The following is a 21,001-nucleotide window of genomic DNA, read 5'->3' as shown; positions in this document are numbered from 1 at the left end:
TTTACATTTCAGTGCATGCTATTTATCAAGTCATATCATTGCCATGAGTCTCAACTAGTGACATAGTGATGAGTGATACCATCTAGGGACAATTGAAAATTGACACTGTAGTGATGAACGAGCCTAACAGTATACTGAACAGGTAGACATTAAAACATTTAGCCATTTATAGATTAAAAAGAATGGAACTGAAATCAAATTTCTTTAATGACACAACACATTTCCAGAAAATACTGTTTTGTGTTGCAAACCTAAATGACACAGCAGATGAGTGAGCAGACACATGGAATCTGAGTGCTGGAGGGCTGCATTGTGTGTGAGGATAGGAGGCAGAGGCCTGTACTGTGTGTAAAGAGAGAGGGCAAGGGGGTTATATGGTGTATATCAGACCCATTAAGGGTGAACACCATGCAAAAATCAGGACAAAAAAATGAGGTCCTCTCAAAAATACCCATATCTGAGCATGCAGCCTGACAGTCATTGAGAGAGAGGTGAGTATGTACTCCTCCCCTCTTGAACCATGCCAGGGCACATGCCCTCAACATGGGAGGTAACTTGCCAGAATTGGCCTCCCTGGTAAAGCATCTTAATCCCATATTGATAAGAACAAGGGCATCTTTCCCACAACTCTGGCCTCGTGGTTGTTGGTGTCCGCGGGCAGGAGGCTTATTGAAATGTGAAAGCCTCCTTTATCAATAAGGGGTTCTCAGATACCACCTATCCATTTGAATGAGTCCATCAAGATCCCCTACTAATTCACACAAAAAAGTAAACAGTAAATAAAAACACAAACACTTTTTGACAAGTCCTTTATTTTAAAAAAAAATGTCCCATGATGTAGATCTATCATCAATCATATCATCCAGTGATACAGATTTACATCAATCACAATGAAGGACGACCACTGAAAGAAAAAACCCGAATGACGTGTCTGGTCCCAATGACTGCTCTCTCACAAATGACATCTACAAAGGATGACAGCTGATATAATCAAAGGGGCAGGGTCTTTGAGGTGACATCATTGATCAAATATGGGCATGAAAACATTATAATCCATTCAAATTATTGGCAAGTGGTTTGTGCACTTCAGCATAAGCCGTAGCAGCTGTGGTGGTAGCTGAAAGTACGAAGCAAGGCTCCTGGAAGTGTCAGATTCCATTTAATTTTGTGTTCTGTTTCAAATGTCGATATAGTTAATGACATATCCTCTTAGACTTAGTCTGTGCAGAAAGTATGGTAACACCATCCACAGGCAGCCTAAACTCTTCGATAAGACACAGAAGGTGAATGCAACTCAATCAAGTGCAGTACAGGAGATTTTTTTCCAATCTTTTGAACATAAGAGAAATTGGGAAAAGGGAGAAGGGGATCTAGCTGGTATTACACTAACTACAGTTGTGACCAAAATTATTCAACCCCCAATGCTGTAAAGGGGTTTAGGGACTATAGTGTACATTTGGAATTGTATTCAGAATCAAATCCTACAAGGACGTTGTAACTACCCAAATGCAACTAAAATGACATCAATTGTTTATGTAATACAGTAGTAAATGGTTCTTATGTGGTTTCTTCATTGCCACAATTATTCAACCCCTTAAAGACTACCACTCTGAAGAACAGAGGTTCATACAGGTGCTTTCCATCAGGTATTGAAAACACCTGTGGATGTCACCGAGCAGCAATCAAGCATAATAAGCACCAATTAGGCAGCTTTAAAATGACTGTGATACTCAGCTCCTTCTAGACATTTACTGGTGTGGTTACAAACATGGTGAAGGCAAGAGAATGGTCCAGGAAGACAAGAGAAGAGGTGATTTCTCTTCACAGGAAGGGCAATGGCTATAAGAAGATTGCAAAGATGTTAAACATACCAAGAGACACCTTAGGAAGCATCATTCGCAAATTCAAGGCAAAGGGCACTGTTGAAACGCTACCTGGTCGTGGCAGAAAGAAGATGCTGACTTCGACTGCTGTGCGCTACCTGAAGCGTAGAGTGGAGAGAAGTCCCCGTGTGACTGCTGAGGAACTGAGAAAAGATTTGTCAGATGTGGGTACAGAAGTTTCAGCCCAGACAATAAGACGCACACTGCGTAATGAAGGCCTCCGTGCCAGAACTCCCAGGCGTACCCCCTTGCTGTCTCCAAAGAATAAGAAGAGTCGACTGCAGTATGCCAAAAGCCATGTGGACAAACCACAAAAGTTGTGGGATAGTGTTCTGTGGACTGATGAAACAAAATTAGAACTGTTTGGGCCCATGGATCAACGCTATGTTTGGAGGAGGAAGAACAAGGCCTATGATGAAAAGAACACCTTGCCTACTGTGAAGCATGGTGGAGGGTCAATCATGCTTTGGGGCTGTTTTGCTTCTGCAGGTACAGGGAAGCTTCAGCGTGTGCAAGGTACCATGAATTCTCTTCAGTACCAGGAGATATTGGATGGAAACGTGATGCAGTCCGTCACACACCTGAGGCTTGGGAGACGTTGGACCTTTCAACAGGACAATGATCCCAAGCATACCTCCAAGTCCACTAGAGCATGGTTGCAGAGGAAAGGCTGGAACATTTTGGAGTGGCCATCGCAGTCACCAGACTTAAATCCGATTGAGAACCTCTGGTGGGACTTAAAGAAAGCAGTTGCAGTGCGCAAGCCTAAGAATGTGACTGAACTGGAGGCCTTTGCCCATGAAGAATGGGCGAAGATACCCGTAGATCGCTGCAAGACACTTGTGTCAAGCTATGCTTCACGTTTAAAAGCTGTTATAACTGTAAAAGGATGCTGTACTAAGTACTAAGATTGAATGTCACTTGGGGGTTGAATAAAACTGATAATGCTGTGAGCACAGAAAAGACATTTGTGGTTATTTCATTATAACTGTTATGTTATATTTGTCTGACCTACAAGTGCCTCTTTAATGTAAATGTAAGCAAGATGACTGAATGATCAAAAGCAATGTCAAACTGGCCAAAACACTCAATTTCAGTGGGGGTTGAATAATTTTGGTCACAACTGTAGTTGAGAACAGGAGGGGAGAAACAGAGGGATGTAACAATGGGGAAGTAAACAAGTTGTAGTGGATCTCAACTGCCACTAGATGTCAACATACATTACAACATAAATAAATTAATATAGGTCAATGCAATCAACAGAAAATACATCAAGGGTGGGCTATAACAATCCCCCTAAAAACTTTAGATTTTTCTGTAACATAACATAAAAAGTCCAAGAATGGATGCCTCATCATCTGGATCTTTGAGATAGAAAACAAAGGGGAAAGCATGCAAAACATGTATGTAGGTTTGTAAGAAGAATAGGTTCCAGAGTATTCCCTTGAAGAACCCTTTTGGATTCAGGCTACAAGAGATGAAACATCAGCTAAGGTATAATTTATCCAAAGATTACAACTTTTTTGAGTTAAAATAACATGAGATTTGAGAGAAGAAGGGGGTGTCCTAAATTCTCTTAACAATAGTTTTACCAGTGCACACACTGCTTGAGCTCTGTCTTTCTGAAGCAAGAACCATTTCTAGCAACCCAAAATAAGTCAGTCCTTTGAGTGTCAGGATCATTACAAAGATCAACTGTCTGCTGTAATTGTACTTTATGGACTCTTGGGATGTCGTTTCCAATAGAAATATGATTTCAGCATTATTGTAAAATTGTACAGTATATATATATATATATATATATATATATATATATTGTGGGAACTCGCTTCAAAGTGGTAGAGCTTTTAAACGCACACAGCAACTCGCTTTCTTTAAGGGCCTTTTTGCCCACTTTTATTTAAATGAAAGTTCAAAACAGAAGTTTCCCACACAGGGGTATCGATCATCCGCAAACAAAATTCAGCCTCCTGGCTCTCTCAGATATACAATCTTCCTGTCTGTCTCCTGCAGACTTCAAGACTTATGGCTCGTGCACACAGCTGGCCACTAGCACACAGCTAGACTCTAGCAGCCCCTTGCTGCTTTTGGCTTCCACCTCTCCTAGGTGGAGCCCACCTGACTTCCAGGCAGTGACCTCCCGTCTTCCAAGCGGAGCCCTCCTGACTTCTATCTGCCGGGGTGGAGCCCAGAACCCTGGTCCTGACTCTCTCTAAAGGCCTGCACACACCTGTGCAATCAGTCTCCTGGCCATTCCCAAAACCTGGTCCCAGGATTGGAGATTTCATCCCTCCCAAATCGCTTCAAAATCTCCAGGCTCCAGCTCCCAAAAAGGACCTTACAAACAAAGGAAGAAAGTGAAAAGCCACTTTCCTCCATATCAAACCTTTACCCTGGAGCCCCTCAACCTGCCTTGTTGAGAATCCAGGGTGACAGATCGCCACACTGTCACAATATATATATATGTGTGTGTTTCTTTTTTCCTTTCGTAAGTGATCACATGACCTCTGTTTTCTTCTGTATAAAGGGCTTAGAGAGCTAGGAGTGGAGAATGCTGGGGGACTTGTCAGCAGAAGGAGAAAATCAGCAAAACACCGATGGCTGTGCAGGAGGGGGGGGGGGGATGTGGCAGCACAAGTCTGATCAATGGAGGAAAGGTAGGCTGTGCTCACAGCATAGCTAGAAAACTGTCCTTGCTGGGATGCATGTGCTTCCGTGCCTAGCGGGGTCAGTTTGAAATAGGAAATCAGGGGGACTGGCAGGGCAAACAGGTACTTCACACAAAGGAAGCAATGCAAAGAGAACAAATACTTTTTAACACAAGTACATGGTACAGCAAACACATATTGAGAATATGAAATGTTGGAGTAACATATTCTTTAACTCTTCATTGAGGCACATACATTGAATCCAATGCAATTTTAGTTAAGGTAAGTGCAGTGCAGAGAATGTTTTTCAGCCTTTTGAAATGTTCAAAATACAATGACTTTCTATGTCTTGTAACTGTGATCACTAACACTGACTGAGAGAACAAAAGAGAAAACAAAAGGCCTAGCTAGAGCTAGACTTTCTAGCACTGAACATGAGGGGAGAGACATAAAAATTTACCAAATGCAGAAGTGGAAAAGTTGTAGTGACTCTAATATATGTCAGTATATATAAATAACACAATACTGCTCAATGCACTCAATATAAAATACACTGTAGATAGGACAGAACATTTTTCATAGGTTAAAAATAAAGGGAAAAGCAACCAATAGCAAACATGCATCATTTAAGCATTAAATTTAAAAAAATGTAAATACAAAACTGGTGAGAGCAAAATCTAGTGCAGCTGTGCATAGTAGCCAATCAGCTTCTAACCTCAGCTTGTTCAGTTAAGCTTTGTCAAATAAAACCTGGAAGCTGGTTGGGTTTCTATGTAGATCTGTACCAGGTTTTGCACCATCCAGTTTTAGTAAATAAACCCTAATGTCTCTTTATAGCATATTTTGTGGGTAGACGAACTGTGTTATATGTGTACTGTGTATACAGTGAGTAGGATTAGTTTCTATTTAATTATGTCCCTTTAAGCTCCTCCCACTGTTAGGGCAGCATGGCCACTATCAACATTCATGGTGCACTCTGTGTGCCAGATAATACTACTAGTTCCCAGAGGTACCCCAAGTCTTTCACAACCCTGGCAATTCCCTGGTGTATAGCACTGGCTGCTGGAAACCACTACACATTTCTCGCATTAACAAGTAGTGTGCACATGTGAATGAATGAATTAGAAGTTCTTATTCACTGTACAGACAGTTTAGCTCTCAAAATATGATCAGATATTTGAAGGCTTTTAGGACCTGAAAATTCCCTTTTTAGCATCTCCCCTGTCTACCATTTAACCCTGTGATGCTGATGGACACTCTTTTTTTTTTTTTTTACCCTCTGACACTAATGAGTATACAAATATCATTTTTTTCTCTCATGAATGATAAGGGAGGACTGTGCCCCTAAAATGTTTCATGGTGTGCAACTAAATCTAATCAAATAGGACAGGAAGATATGTTACACTTGTATGCTTAACAGGTTATTAGGGACTTTGCCTGTGTAAGAATTAATTCACCATAAAACAGACGTCTGTATCTTTTCACGTCAGTATCTCCTCTAATATGACAAGTAAAATCACTGAGAAGTAATTTTAACTTTGCGTGTGTATGAAGCTTTGGAAAACAGGTGTTAAAGATGAACCATGGTATATTCATGTCTAAGAGGTCAGCAGGTCATAAGCTTAGTTTTAAGAATAGCAAATCGGAATGTAAAAGATATTGGTATGCAGTAAAGCAAAGAAAGGATATGTCTTTTATAAAGAAAATCATGTCTAATCCATAACATAGTTAGTTGGATAATTATTTCATATAATCAATTTATTAGTTAGGAATAGTGTGTGATAAGTTTAGTATCAATTATTGTTGGTTATATGCATTTATGTGAACATTGTCTCTTTCTAAAGATATGTGAAGCCATTGTATATCATGTATCATGTATTTCTGTCGTCTAAGAGGTTTGAAGATAACGTCACACTAAGAATATAAGTTTAGAAGGTTTACATATATGGACACTAAGAGTATAAGTTTAGAAGAAGTACAAAAAAAGGGTTTACTCATTTAGCTCACACTGAATTAGGAAATAACTGTTTAGTGGGTTGGTCTGGTAAAATATATATAAGATGTGCCTTAGAGATAGACACACACATACACACATACACTCACTCACACTCATACATCAAGACATTATACAGCTGACATGCACTGACATTTTTGTTTTCTTAAAGCCTGCAAAGCTTTGATACACCTGTTGTCTTCCTTACCAAGACTGAAACACTTGTCATAGAACAGGCAAGAGATTAGACATTTCTCCAAAGCTTATTTCTTTTTCCATAATCTACAACTTTTGTTATATTTTACTCTGTATTTTATTTTATCTTTTGTATTCATTTTTGATGCCAAGTGTGAATTAAATAAAAGTCACACTGTTTTAAATCAGCCTGGCACTAGAACACTTTACCTCAAACGCCTAAAGACAGACACTTAAATAATATAAGTGTCACGATATTTAACAGCCTGCATGTAGAGGCCTGTGGTAAGAGTGTCTATCATTTTAACAATATGCAATATCTTTGGATTTTTATCATTTCAATCTTTGACTTAAAGTATCAATAATATTAATACACTAGAAATATCTGATATCTGTTTTAGGTACAGTATTTATTACTATCTAGCCACAAGCTTAAAAATCACAACATGTTTGCCCACTCCCATTTACTGTGGCCCTTCAGCATGGTGTTATGGCTTTACATGTGTAGAGCTCATCCCTGAAGAGGCCGCTGAGATTATGCCTAGGTCTCCCTTACCTGTTCAGAGACTGCCAGGCCCAGGCACCAGTTCCAAGCAAACCATCAAACACAGGCTCAGTCTAGAGATTGTATATTTATTGCAGTACTTTATACAGGAGAGAGGGATGAGGGTGCAGGATACTCCAAAAATGCAAAACAGAAACAAGAGGACAGGTTCTTGAGCAAAAATCCTCTAACAATAGCATTTTTGGAGATAGAGGGGATAGCCAGCTAATTTGAGACTCTGTATGAGAAGTCCTAGTCCTTACAGCAAGCTCTGGTACTATTCCCCAAAGCACATGCACACTTAGTGAGTCCTAGGCAAAATTCCCATTCACAGTATCTAAAGACAGCTGCCATCCACCCATCTTCCATTATACACTCCTCAATGAGGGAACAGAACCTTTTCCAGACCAGGTTACTTAGGTGATGCCCTCTAGCAAATATCTTTTGATCCAGGTCCTTTCAAGCTCTTAGCCAAGCACTTACAGAGGCCTAGCAACAGCTTTTCAATACACTCACTGCCTCCAACCCCAGGAGAATAACACTGCTGAACAGGTTTCCCAAACATTTATCTTCTCCCCAGCCACCCATGGCTTGGATGAGATCAAATATATTTTAATAACTTCAATGGCTGACCCTCCTTCTCTATCAATTGAAGCTTCTTCTAGAGGCACACAGGAGAAATCAACAGCCAATCTTAAGGAAACCTGGCCAGACTTTGAAAATTTCTGCTACACTGAATACAGCAAAGCCAAAAACTATGTTTAGCTTGACTAGGGCAAGACACTGCACATGGATAGAAACTGTTCAACCTAAACAGTACTTCTACACTTTTTCAACAGTTGTCAAATTAAAACGTATTGATTTTTAAGATAGAATTGCTCTTTAACCACCTCCCGCTCGCCGTATAAGGTAAAGATGAACTCAAGGCGGTTCTCTTATTCTGGGAGAACGTTATATGACATCCTCCCACTCTAACCACGCATGCGTGGCTCCGGGAGCGGGCAGCGCGGTGATCGGTGGTACGCTATGACCATCGGACACAGTGGATCACTGATCAACGGAAATAGCCGAAGATGTCAGCTGGGTCATGTGATCCGGTGTGCCCAATCACAGCTGATCACATGTAAATAGGAAATGCCGGTTATCTGCATTTCTCTCCGTGCGAGCTGTCATGCTTACAGCTCAAGAGGAGAGGAGAGTCGGTAATCAGCATTCCACAGAGAGGACATGTATACTGATCATCAGGGCACTGATAATCAGTGTGCCCTGATGATTAGTGTAGCCCCAGCAGTGCCACCTGTCAGTGCCCATTAATGCCAGCTGTCAGTGCCCATCAATGCCACCTGCCAGTGCCCATCAGTGCCTCATCAATGCCACATATCAGTGCCAACCAGTGCACATCAATGCCACCTATCAGTGCCAGTCAGTGCCACCTATCAATGCTGCCAATCAGTGCCGCCTTGCGCGGTCATGGAATGCTGTACCCAAACTAAATGTACGTCCTTTTTTTCACACAAATAGAAATTTCTTTTGTTGGTATTTGATCACCTGTGCGCTTTTTATTTTTTGCGCTATCAACAAAAAATGACAACATTTTGAAGAAAAGCGATATTTTTTACTTTCTGCTATAAAAAATGTATAGTAAACTCAGTTATTTATAAATTTAGGCCAAAATGCATTCTGCTACATGTTTTTGGTAAAAAAAAATCCCAATAAGTGTATATTGATTGCTTTGTGTGAAAGTTATAGCGTCTACAAACTATGGTATAGATACTGCAATTTACACCATTTTTTTTTACTATACAGCTCTGCACTAGTTTAACTGATAATTGCAAGGTCATGCAATACTGTACATGAATGAAATTTATGTCCTTTTTTTAACACAAATAGAGCTTTCTTTTGGTGGTATTTGATCACCTGTGCACTTTTTATTTATGGCGCTATAAACAAAAAAATTATGAAAAAAGAAACTTTTTTTTTTTAAAAGATATTTTCTCATTTCTGTCATAAAAAATATCCCAAAAACTCAAATTTCATCATAAATTTAGGCCAAAATGTATTCTGCTACATGTTTTTGGTTAAAACAATGCCAATAAGTGTATGTTTGCTTTGTTTGAACGTTATAGCATCTACTAACTATGGTATAGATAATGGAATTTACACAGTGTTTACTTTCTGACTGCCCATCGCATTTCTTGAGGTGCTAAAATACCGGGACAGTACAAACACCCCCAAATTACCCCTTTTCGGAAAATAGACACCCTAAGCTATCTGCTGAGAGGCATATTGAGTCCATGGAAGATTTATTTTTTTTCTGGAAAATGAGAAAAACATTTTTTTTTTTTACAGAAAGTTGTCATTTAAATTATATATTTCTCACACAAGCCATGGACATATGTAGAATTACACCCCAAAATACATTCTGCTACCTCTCTCGAGTATGGGGATACCACATGTGTGAGACTTCTTGGGAGCCTAGCCACATACACGAGCCTGAAATCCAATGACCACTTTGAAAGCCTGAAGGTGCATAACAGTTCCGGAGGCCCTGAAATTCCAGGATAGCACTCCCCCCATGAGCCCTTTTTGAAAAGTAGACACCCCAAGGAATTTAAAAAGAGGCATTGTGAGTATTTTGAAGATCTCTTTTTTCTTCATTTTCCAAAAACTTGAGGCAACAAACAAGATCTGCAAAATACTCACCATGCTTCTTATCAAATTTCTAGGGGTGTCTACTTTCCAAAATAGCAAAACGGGCTCATTTGGGGGGGGGGGTTTGGTGTTATCCTGGCATTTCAGGGCCTCCGAAACTGTGATAGGTAGTCAGGAAATGTAATGAGGAAATAAAGCCCTTTAAAAGCCTGAAGGTGCTTATTGGATTTTGGGGTCCTGTACTTGGCCAGACTGCCAAAGAGTCTCTCACCCCTATGGTACCCCCATACTCGGAGAAGTAGCAGAATGTATTTTGGGGAATAATTCCACATATACCCATGGCATGTGTGAGCAATAAATCATTTAACTGACAATGTTGTGTGAAAAAATATATATATTTTTTTTGTCATTTTCCAAAAACTTGTGGTAAAAAAATTAATTTTTCTATTGATTCAACATGCCTCTCAGCAAATAGTTTGTTGTGTCTACTTTCCAAAAAGGGGGTAATTTTGGGGGGTGGGGGCATTTTCTGCCCAGCATTAGAAGTTTATGCCACACATCACTCACTCTTCTAACCACCTGAAGATCATGCCTTTTCTGATACTTTTTGTTCACATGAATAAAATCAGTATTTTTTGCTAGGAAATTAATTTAAACCCCCAAACATTATATAAATATTTTAAAGCAAACACCCTAGTGAATAAAATGGTGGGTGATGCAATCTTTTATGTCACATAGTACTCGCGAGTGATTTTTCAAACGCAAATTTAAAAAAAAATACACTTTTTGTACTTTAATGCAAAAAAACTCAATATATTGGCCAATTATTTGGTATTATATATAAAAAATGATGGTATGCCAAGTAAATAGATACCAAACATGACATGCTTTCAAACTGCACATGCCCTGTGTAATGACGACAAAATGCATATGTTTTTAATATCCATAGGCAACGCTTTAAAAGCCTTTACAAGCTATCATTTTAGTATTACAGAGGAGGTCTAGTGCTGGAATTACTGCCCTTGATCTGATGTTCACAGCGATACCTCACATGCATAGTACCTACCAGCACAGGGTCAATGCTCACGCACACAGGTGTGCATGTGCGGAGGACCGAGGGTGATTTTTTTAAGTTATTTTAAGTTATTTTAATTTTTTAATTATTTTTACACTGTCCCTTTCATTTTTTTATCACTTTTAATGCTATCACAGGGAATGCAAATATCCCCTATAACTTCAATGGGCATTGTCATATATTCTTTTTTGAGAAATCTGGGGTCTATCAGACTCTAGATATCTCCTCTGCCCTTACATTATCTAATCAAACCAAGATCGTTGTGATCAGATGCTTTCCCAATTTACAAATGGCGCTGTTTATATCCTGTGAAACTAAAGTGATGAAATGCTCATAGCTTCCAATTTCTTAGACTATAGAGATGATTGGCACCATTCTGGTCTCCAATCAGCTCTATGGTCAGCTAGCAGAAACACCAGCTGCATTCTCAGGTTCCCCCGATGGCACGGGACTGCCCGGGAAGGCCATGGAAGGTAGTGGGGGAGGTGGGGCATCATCTCCCGCTGCTTGTAAAGCAATCCTGCAGCTAATTAGCCATTAGGATTGCATTTACATGAAAGCCAATTGCCGGCTGAAAAAAACGATACCAGGGTGATGCCTGCAGCTGTAGGCATCATCCTGGTATAAGCATTCAAAGTACAGGGATGTACCAGTGCGTCGCTGTTCCTTGTTGGGTGTATATGCTATGTTCTTTTTTTTTTTTTGTATGCGGCCTGTGGACTGAATGAAAAAAAGAGAAGAAGTCTCTGCCATAAAAAGTGTGCTATACCCACCATTAGAATATACCACCCTGCATCCACCCATTTCTAAAGATGGGCACACATTAGGTCACACGGTGCCACATGCACAAATTCCAAGATTGTATAAATGTCTAAATAGTGGCACGCTTGAATAAAAATTGTCCATGTATAAGTGGCACCCCATATGAAAAAAGGATGACACCAAGTCCCAAACTATCTTGCCACTACTCCCCATGTAGTCTGGGCATCCGGGGCTCTCCACGTTACTATCTTTTCCCTCATAAATCCAAAACTTATATGTATAGCCTGTTGCCCTCTCACAGGTCTTATACATCTTGACCCCATATCTGGCACGCTTGCTGGGGAGAAATTGTTTGAATGCAAGGCGGCCAGAAAAATTAATGAGGGACTCATCAATGCCGATTATTATTTGCTGTGGAGTATAGACATCTGCAAATTTTTGGTTAAGGTGATTTACAAGGGGCCAAATTTTGTGGAGCCGGTCAAATTCAGGGTAACCTCGAGGATGATGGAGTGTGTTGTTGTTGAAATGCATAAAACACATTATAATCTCATATATATATTTAAATTCAGAAATCGTATTGGGTTTCCATGCGAATGGTCTGGCAAGGTTTGAGTGTGGGTTGGCGGCGATAAATTGTTGTGCATATAAACTGCTTTGATCCACAATCAATGCATACAGATATTCCATGAAAAACACCTCCAAAAATCAAGGGGAGTAGTTAAATTTGCTGTTTCCACCTGAATTCTGGGTTGGGCAGTGAATGGGGGAAGTACGGGTGCTGCAGAATTTGTGGGCTGCCAATCGGGATTTGCAAGCACATCCAGAAGGATACTAGGGGCTCTATGGGCCTGTGTGCAAATTCTTCGTGGTTGCGGGACAATACTTGTGCGCGCCACTGCACTTATGGGACTCGCCACATCACCAAGTGATACTGCAGTGCTGGTATGTGAAATACCAGGATGTACTGGGCCGCTGGTAGAGCGGCACTAGTACTGGCACTCTGCTGCATATGAGAGTCATCAAAATTTACCAGCAAGTGCTAACAGAGATCAGGCCTGATTCTGCAAACACTGCGGTTTTGTGTGCAATATATCAAGTGGCAGTGACCTACTGACACAGCACTTGCTGTGGGAGAATGGGGGGGGGTTAATGAATGGGCTAAACACAGGTGCTGGCAGGTGTCCCGTGGCTGATCCCGCTACTGCTGTTTTTGGGGACACTATACTAATGTGAATGCTGGCATAGTGCTGATCTGATCAAATATATTGATCAGTTCAGACACTATACTAGCAATGGAAGTTTATTGTGTATGACCGTGCTCCTGGCAATCAACGGGTTAAATGTGATTACTGGTGTACTGATGGGCAATCTAGCAATATCTGGGAGGGGCGTGAAAACCATTGGAGTGCGAATCATGTATATATATGTGATATGTATATATGTGGTATTTCTGCTATAGGGTGGTCAGGAAGCGGTTACAGAAGTGGTTTGTGTTATGGCGCTGTGTTACTTTAACTGACAATTGCGTGGTCATGCAATGCTGCACCAAAATGAAATTTATGTCCTTTTTTACCCACGAATTGAGCTTTCTTTTGGTGGTATTTGATCGCCTGTGCATTTTTATTTATAGCACTATAAAATAAAAAAGGCCGACAATTTTGAGTAAAAAAAAAAATATTTTGTACTTTTTGCTATAAAACATGTCCAGTAAAAAAATGTAAAAATCAAATTTCGTCATACATTTAGGCCAAAATGTATTCTGCGACATGTCTTTGCTAAAAAAATCCCAATACGTGTAACTTAATTGGTTTATGTGAAAGTTATAGAGTTTATAAATGGTGGTATATATACTGGATTTGTTTTTTTTTTAATACTAATAGCGGTGATCAGCGACTTATGGTAGCAATCAGCAACTTATGGCAGGACTGCGGCAGACATTATGACACTGGGGGGAACTGACTTGTAGTCACTGACATCCCCAGTGACACCAATACAGTGATCAGTGCTAAAAAAAAAAAAAGCACTGACACTGTACTAATGGCACTAGGGAGGAAGGGATTAACAATGAGAGGCAATCAAAGGGCTAACTGTGTGATGAGAGTGTTTTACTAGGGGGCGGGGGGGGTGTGCGTCTCTGTAAGCACACTGATCGGGATGGCTTTGCTCAGCCATCCAGAGCAGTGTGATCAAACTGACAGGGAGGAGAGATGCATTGTAAACACTGCAGCCGTCCTCCCTGTTGGTGTTTGCTGGCAATCACTGGGCTCCCGGGGCCACGATTGGCGGTGCAGGTAGGGCGGTCATGCGCTTCGCACGTGACCCCTACCCGGAAATGCAGGATCACATTTATATACATTATCCTGCAAACAGGGGCCGCCTTGTCACAGTATATGTACTGTGGGCGGTCCCCTGGTGGTTAAGGAGGCCTAAAAATGTGTCCCAAAATAGGCAAGCAGAGGACAAGGCACTAGTCAACAATATTGCCTGTAGTTTCCCTGCATCTGATCTTCCCATTACTGACTGACCATGCCTTGTTCTACTCTGTGCCTCTATTGTGGCAGCACTAGGCACTGCCAGTGTAAATAGAGGTAAAGAGTACACAGGGATCTCATGAACGCAGAGTGTGGGGCTCCAGAAGATCTGTTCACAGAGGATAAAACTTATTTCAGCCTTCTCTGGAATTTGTTACTTCAGATTTTGGTCTGGAATTTAGAGGCTTCAAAGAGCTTTGTGAAGAAAGAAGCCTCTAATCCTGTGTCTAGAATCTTTTTACTCTCTGATCGGCCACTTTAACACACACTCTATGCAGCTTTTCGTTCTCTTTAAAAAAGACTAAAAGCCTAAAATGAAAATGAGAATGTACTTGTTGGGTTAATGAAACTAACATTTTATGACATAATCTTAAAAATGTTCCACATTATGCCTAGGAGAGCGAAAGGTGATGTGAATGAATAATTAATTTTCATATTGCCATTCAACCATTGGATCAATAGCATTTAATTAGTTTCCTTTAAATGAATGTTAATGGTAAAGGGCAACTTTTCAGTAAAATATTTCTGGTATGGAATTTTAGACTCATAGTGGAGGAGTGGATACAAATCATTAAACCTTTACAAAAAGATATTAAATGACTAAAATCCATGTTAATGACCTGCTGTATATACTTTACGAGGAAAAGAGGAGTTTTACTAACCATTATGAACAAAAGTTTAGTTTTTTTTTTAATATGTCAATGGCTCTTGGTACCCTAATGGTACTAAACAGGCTTTGGCAGCTCAATGCATCACATAAAGGTGTCTGCAATTTCCATTAGGTACTTAGTTTTATTGTAATATTGTATCTCTAACACTTCTTGATATTGTTGAAAGCTGGATGGCCTCCTTCTGCCTCCCAGTCCGTTATTGTGATTACTGGCCAAAAGAAACAGGCTGAAAGTAACACACCAGCTTTTGACACTAAAGGAATTGACAATACATTTTCATGGTTCACCAACACTGCAGAGGTCACCAAAAGTTATTTAAAATTATTGTAATATGATTAACTGTATTAAAGTGGAAATATCCAATTTATGAGGCATTCTCTGCTCCCATCTAATGACAGCGGTATACAGTACGTCCCGTTATTACTGTTTGAGGTGCTTGATCGAACTAGGTCCAACAGCAAAAACAGGATAGCTTCTATTGTATATGGCAGAAATTACGTGGTGCATTGTGGGATGCATGCAGCCTTTTAAACTTTTCCTTGTGGCTTTCAATCAGTTATAGTTTTTAAACTGAGGGAGGAACCAAACTGTTCTATAAGTCATTATTGCCTGTAGCAGGTATGTTTAGGAATAGCTCTCCTGTATGACAAGCAGTGGTACACAAATCACAAAATTACAGTCAATAGTCATTGAGTTGGGATTGGTGCAGTGCAGCAATATCTGCAACACTGTAAAACTGAGCAGGAAGGCTGTGTTTCTTATAAGCATCTCACATTTTCATTTTCAATCTTGACTCCAGCATACCTTTCAGTATGATGTTCCTGCCACAGGGAATCAGTCTATTAAGATTAGATCACAGTATAACATTTCACCTGAAGGTATTGCTTTAGGGGACAAATATAATAGCAATTCTCTAGATACACATAAAGATAGGCTCTTTGCTCTACACAGCATAGTAGAACAATTAATGTAGGGCCCTTCAGCTAGAAACTCCACCTTAAAAGCAAGTACACTAATTAGACATATGAACTACTTAAGCATAATTTATATTAAACAAAACATTTTTTTTGTTGTTGGCTAGAGGGCGAAGTGACGGGAAACAATGTTTTGTAATACAATAGCATAGATAATACTTTTGTGGCAAGCTAAACTAAACACATTTAATTATAATTACATCTGTGGTGTTTGTGGATTCTGGTCAGACAGGAATAAAAATACACTGGCATTGTGGGGTTAAAAAAAATAATCATTTAATGAAGCCTTCAGTGGATTCTGTCAAAAAAGTAAAACACCCACATAATTAGGCTCCGTTGGAAGCAACCTTATTTGACACAAATTCCTCATAGAATGTTCAAGGCACTGATTGAAAAAACAGGCCTAAATGAGATATATAAATACAGTATATATTTTTCTTATGTATTTTCTTATTATTTTCAAAACTAGAAATACAGTTTCCATCTTTTTTAACAAGTAAATATATAAGACATTGCATATATTTCACATTTACCATTTACAACCAGCTGCTAGGGAACTCTGTGCAAGAGTAGGCACTCGAAAATACTGGGTACAAATTAGTTTTTTTTTTTCAGATTCTTTATTTAGAAATAAAGAATCCAACAAACCATATCACAAAAGGGACAAACAGTAAAATAATATAAATTACACCAGAGAAATCACATGTGAAAAGGACAGTTCCAGAAAAATACTGTAAGCAAGTAATACAATTTGTCATGGGTGGTCAGCACCAGGGCAGCAATAGCACAGGCTAGATTATAGATTGCCCTATACAGCCAAACAAATGCCGAACCCTGAATCAGACATGGGTAGGACACCACTTTTTTATTTTAACAGGAGGAGATGGGTAGCAACAAAAGAGAGGAAGAGGGAAAAACGAAGGGAAAGAAAGAAGGGAGCGTAGGGAGGAGGATGCAAAAACTGGGGGGGGGAGGGCAAAACAGTGTAATACTGGTATTATATGGATAGGAAAAAGGTTGGTGAAAGAAAGATCAGTCTCTAGAACGAGTCTCAAAAACAGCCTTGCCCTTGTCGGAATAAACAAACATATTCCAAAGGGTCCATGTCTTAGGATATCACTGTCATCTATTCTGGGCAGAAAGTACCAGGTCTTCCAGTGTGTTAATTTCTTCCACCTCATTGAGCCACAAGTAGAGATTGCTGTAATAACACAAGTGATGTTAGTGCAGCAAACGTCCCCATGGTTATTGGTTGGAATGGTTGCCATTTTTTGTGAACTTCCCCACTGTGCCTTTTTGTTCTGATTGGGGAGTGCATCCCCCCACCACCACCACCACCAGCAGAACACACTGATCAGTGCTGACAGTCATTGGCTGGTTGGATGCTGGTTTTCCAGCATGCCCATCCAAAGAAGCCAGGCATGGGGTCTAATTTAGCTTTCAGTTTAAATCAGCTAAATGCATTCCAGGTGCATCAAAATAGAGAGCGTGCAAAGTCTTAAGTTTATCATCTTTAGAAAGCAGCAACAGTCCAAGTAGAAAAGGCTCTCAAAAGCCCCACATGCGCAGAGCATTCTCTCTATCTTCACAAATCTCAGCATTGCTGAACTAGTTCCTGTAATGCTAGGGGAAAATGCCAATGGCTGCATTTAACCCTGGACATAAGGATGTTTACAATGGAGTACTTTAGCCAGGCTGCATGGGGGGGCAGAAATGGCATACAGGTATGGTATCTCTATCTAACTTTATTCTTACAGTGCATTTAAAACTACTGTAACCTTTTGTCTGCACAGGTCTGATTCTGAAACCTCATCATATGTTTGTTACCGCTCATTCAAACCTATTTTTTTTATTTCTTACATTTTAGATGTTTCTTGGGAGAAGGTGTACTGGCAGGCTGAAAGCATTTCTGAACAATTTCCATGTGATCTGTCCCAGTATAAAGGTTCAGGGACAGAGGGAGCTCCCTCTCATTGACACACAATAGAAAAGTCCAGCATGCATTAAACCCTTTGTTAGAAGAGTGGTCAAATCTTAATTTACAATGGATTAAATTAGATTTGTTAGCACAGTGCAGACAGAGGTAATTTAGGTAAACACACAATTTTTCAGTGCTGGGGTTTCCAGTAAAGAACACCTAAAACCAATAAGAAGCATTTGTGTGTGTGTATGTACTGGTGAACTCAAAATGATAGTGTCATGCATTTTAAAGATGTGTCATTGACATGTCCCTGATACCTAAACCTTTAATATGTCCCTGATACCTAAACCTTTAAAAGATCACTTCCTACCACAAAACTGCAGACCCATCTCTATTATGAATAATGACTTAAAAATATTTAGCCTTATCCTAGCTAATAGATTGGCCCCAATTATTTCCTCTTTGGTCTCACCTAAGCAATCAGGATTTATTCCTGATAGGCTTATCACAGATAATATATGCCTTACATTGAATGTCATTCAAGATGCCAACTTGCACTCAAAAGAAGTGTTGTTGATGAGCTTAGACATTAACAAGGCCTTTGATAGTGTCCTCTGGCCCTACTAGTTTACGCTGTTGTTGAAGTTGGGCTTTAGTGACGAATTCCTGTCGGGGGTACGAATTCTATATAATTCCCCCCAAACGAGAATTAGACTCCCCGGCTGTAACTTTTTTACTCTGGGCAGAGGCACTCGACAAGGTTGCCTGCTCTCGCCCCTACTGTTTGCGCTTATCTTGGAACCCTTGGCTATTGCTATACGGTCACACCCTGATATCTCCGGGTATCCACTTTTGGTTTCACAATTTAAGTTATGTATATATGCTGATGATGTTATGCTCTTTCTTCCTAACCATTAGTTTCACTACTGAACTTATGTACATTGTTGAACGATTTTTCATTTATATCAGATCTCACCAGGAATTTTACCAAATCTGTGGTCATACCTATCAATATTGCTGAACCTTTTCCCATTTCATTGGGTCACAGACATGATTTTATATTTGTGTATTTGTCTTACACCCAGTGATTCTGGGTTATTTGCTGCTAATTACCCACCATGTGTGTCCCGTCTTCATACTTTACTAAAAATGTGGCATGGGTATCCTATTTCATTTTTGGGTCACTGCTGTGAAAATTAACGTTTTACATAAAATCCTTTATTTCGAGCCCTCCCCATATCAGTCTCTAAGTCATTCCTGGACCACTTTCAACGAGCTATTAACTTTATCTGGCGAAATCGATGTCCACGTTTTACATCATCTGTGCTCTATAAGTCGCAACAGGCAGGTGGCTTAGGTCTCCCTAATTTTTGGCTTTATTACCTAGCAGCCCGTTTTTCTCAACTAGCACAATGGGTGACTATTAACTCCCAGATACCTTGGGTCAGATTTGAATCTCAATCCATCTGCCCATTTTACTTACCGAGCCTATTGTGAACGAATATTCCCCCTCGCTAGTTGTTGACTTATAATTCGATTGTAGTTCATTCTTTGATTCTCTGGACCCACTACAAATCTAAATTTCATCTTATTTCTTCTGTTTCACCTGGTTCGTCGTTCTTCAGTGACCCACATTTTGTCAAGCCATTTTCGTCTCCCCAGGCTTTTCGCAGGTGGTACAATTGAGCCCTCATTAGATTATCTGATTTTCAGAGAGGTGGGACCTATATCCTGCTTCGTGAACATTACCGATATCGACAGATAAGACACATTTTTTCTTCTTGTTTTGGTTTGCACCAGATGTCGGGGTCTCATCTCGGATTTATATCGCTTCTTTTTGGAGGCCATCTTTCACATTCCTCCCTTGCATAGACAGAAATGGGAGGCGGATTGTGATATTACCTTTTCCGATGATGAATGGGACTCCATGGTGGATAATATACGGAAGGGATCTAGATCTTTTTCAGTCCGTTAGAAGGCCCTTAAAGTTTTAACTCGCTGGTATTATACCCCCTCTAGACTGCATATCATGTTTCCAGGAACATCGCAACTCTGTTTTCGGGGTTGTGGTCTTGCTGGTACCCTTGTGCATACATTTTGGGCTTGTCCTGGTCTCTCCTTGATCTGGAATAGAGTCTTGATGGTGGCCTCTGCCTTGGCCGATACTCCAATAACAATGTCTCTGCAAATCTGTTTATTGGGTGCTCCTATATCGGGGTTTCCAGTCAACGAAATGAGGCTAATCCACACGATTTGTGTGTGTTCTCCTTATGGGCCATTGCCCTTCACTGGAAATCACCGACTGTTCCGTTGGCCTCTGTTTTGTGAAGAGTCGATATGATTATGCTTATGCAACATATCCACTATAAGCTACTAGTTAGAATGCACTTATTTAACAGAAAATGGGATGGTTGGAAAACACATCGACATCTATTGCTTGATTGAAGGTCTATCATGGTTTGAAGGGCTTTGAGTCTCTGTAAACAGCTAGGATGTTTTGTATTTTTTGCTGACTACCTCATTCATGTACTTGCGTTTATATCTTTATGAATGTATTTTATAATACTGGCCATTACCTGTGTGCCTTTTTTTTTGTTTTGTACCTCAAAAGGTTGAACTGTTTGTTTGTTTTTTTGCCTAGCTCTTAATAAAAACATTTGTAAAAAAAAAATGTGTCATTGAGAATGTAAACCAACTCTACAGTATGTATGTGGTCCCCTCTGAACCTGAAGTGCCCCGGGCCCCCAAGGTCTAACTCTGACCCTACGTACTGATGAGCTCTCTTATTAGACAACTTATCAAACAATGCACACACAGCAGAATGAAAGTAGCCTGAATTAAATGCTTAGTTCTGAAATTAAGATTTCATATAAAAAATGATTTATTAAATAAAATTGTGACCTAAAAAAACAGAACCAGCAAAAACAACTATAGTTTCCTTTTAAAGTAGACTTTCACAAAACTGGACATATGAATATATTGTTAAGCGGAAGTGTCCTTCAGTAAAAAAAAAACTGCATGTCAACATGATGAGAAGCTCCAGAGATATAGAAATCTGAGATTATTGACTTTTTCCAACTACCAAGCCTCTTTATTGGTCCCTAAATTTAATTAGCAGCTTCATTAACCAATATAGAGGGTGGATGATG

This window comes from Staurois parvus, unplaced genomic scaffold, assembly GCF_062004578.1.
Source record: "Staurois parvus isolate SC_StPar_1 unplaced genomic scaffold, SC_StPar_1.0 ptg000205l, whole genome shotgun sequence".
In the NCBI taxonomy this organism is placed as follows: Eukaryota; Metazoa; Chordata; class Amphibia; order Anura; family Ranidae; genus Staurois; species Staurois parvus.
This window is presented reverse-complemented; position numbering follows the sequence as displayed.